We start from the raw sequence: 1,787 nt of genomic DNA on the forward strand, positions 1-1,787 counted from the left end.
TCTGACCTCAGCTCTACCGAACCAGCTGCACCCATAGGGTGGACCCCATCATTCCTCTGGTCTGGCCCCCCATTCTGGGCCCTCTTCCCTAAAAGGGGGAGCCTGCTCCTTCCTAGACCAGGACTGGCTCCGCCTTCTCCTGAGCATACGGCTGGCAGTTAGAGGAAGGATATAATAATAATAATAATTATCATATTTGTTAAGCACTTACGGTGTGCAAAGCACTGTTCTAAGAGCTGGGGGGGGCTACAAGGTGATCATTCATTCATTCAATCGTATTTATTGAGCACTTACTGTGTGTAGAGCACTGTACTAAGCGCTTGGGAAGTATCAGTTGGCACCATATAGAGATGCTCCCTACCCAACAACGGGCTCACAGTCTAGAAGGGGGTGACAGACAGCAAAACAAAACATGTGGACAGGTGTCAAGTCGTCAGAACAAATAGAATTAAAGCTAAATGCACATCATTAACAAAATGAATAGAATAGTAAATATGTACAAGTAAAACAAATAGAGTAATACATCTGTACAAACATATATACAAGAAGGAGGTAGGGCAGGGGGTGGGGAGGAGGAGAGGAAAAAGGGGGCTCAGTCTGGGATGGCCTCTTGGAGGAGGTGAGCTCTCAGTAGGGCTTTGAAGGGAGGAAGAGAACTAGTGATCAGGTTGTTCCACGTGGAGCTCACAGTCTTAATCCCCATTTTACAGATGAGGTACTGAGGCCCAGAGAAGTTAAGTGAGTTGCCCAAAGTCACACAGCTGTCAAGCGGCAGAGCCAGGATTACAACCTATGACCTCTGACTCCCAAGCCCGGGCTCTTTCCACTGAGCCACGCTGCCCAGTGTGGATGTGAGAAGCAGCGTGGCCTAGTAGAAAAAGCATGAGCCTGGGAGACAGATACCCTGGCTTTTTACTGGCTCTGCCACTTGAATGCTGGGAGACCTTGGGCAATTCACTTAACTTCTCTGGACCTCAGTTTCCTCACCTTAAAAAGAGAAGTTAATGCCTCTTCCCCCTCCTACTTAGATTGGGACCCCCATGTAGGGCAGGGACTGTATCTGGCCTCTCTTGTTTCTACCCCAGTGTTTAGTACTGTGTTTGGCATATAGTAAATGTTTAACTATTCACTCTTCTTCTTCTTCTTGAAGGTGTAACTTCTTCAAATGTTGTCACATCATTTCCGATCCACAGCCACTCCACAGACATACCCCCCTCCAGAAAGTCCCATCTTCTGCCATAACGTCATCCTGGTATGTGTATTGATAGAGTTTTCTTGATAAAGATACGGAAGTGGTTTACCCTCAGCGTGGCTCAGTGGAAAGAGCATGGGCTTGGGAGTCCGAGGTCATGGGTTCTAATCCTGGCTCCGCTGCTTGACAAGTCCGCTGTGTGACTTAGGGCAACTCATTTAACTTCTCTGGGCCTCAGTACCTCATCTGTAAAATGGGGATTAAGACTGTGAGCTCCACGTGGAACAACCTGATCACTAGCTCTCTTCCTCCCTTCAAAGCCCTACTGAGAGCTCACCTCCTCCAAGAGGCCATCCCAGACTGAGCCCCCTTTTTCCTCTCCTACTCCCCACCCCCCCGCCCTGCCTCCTTCTTGTATATATGTTTGTACAGATGTATTACTCTATTTGTTTTACTTGTACATATTTACTATTCTATTCATTTTGTTAATGATGTGCATTTAGCTTTAATTCTGTTTGTTCTGACGACTTGACACCTGTCCACATGTTTTGTTTTGTTGTCTGTCTCCCCCTCCTAGACTGTGAGCCCGTTGTTG

This window comes from Tachyglossus aculeatus, chromosome 7, assembly GCF_015852505.1.
Source record: "Tachyglossus aculeatus isolate mTacAcu1 chromosome 7, mTacAcu1.pri, whole genome shotgun sequence".
Classification (NCBI taxonomy): domain Eukaryota; kingdom Metazoa; phylum Chordata; class Mammalia; order Monotremata; family Tachyglossidae; genus Tachyglossus; species Tachyglossus aculeatus.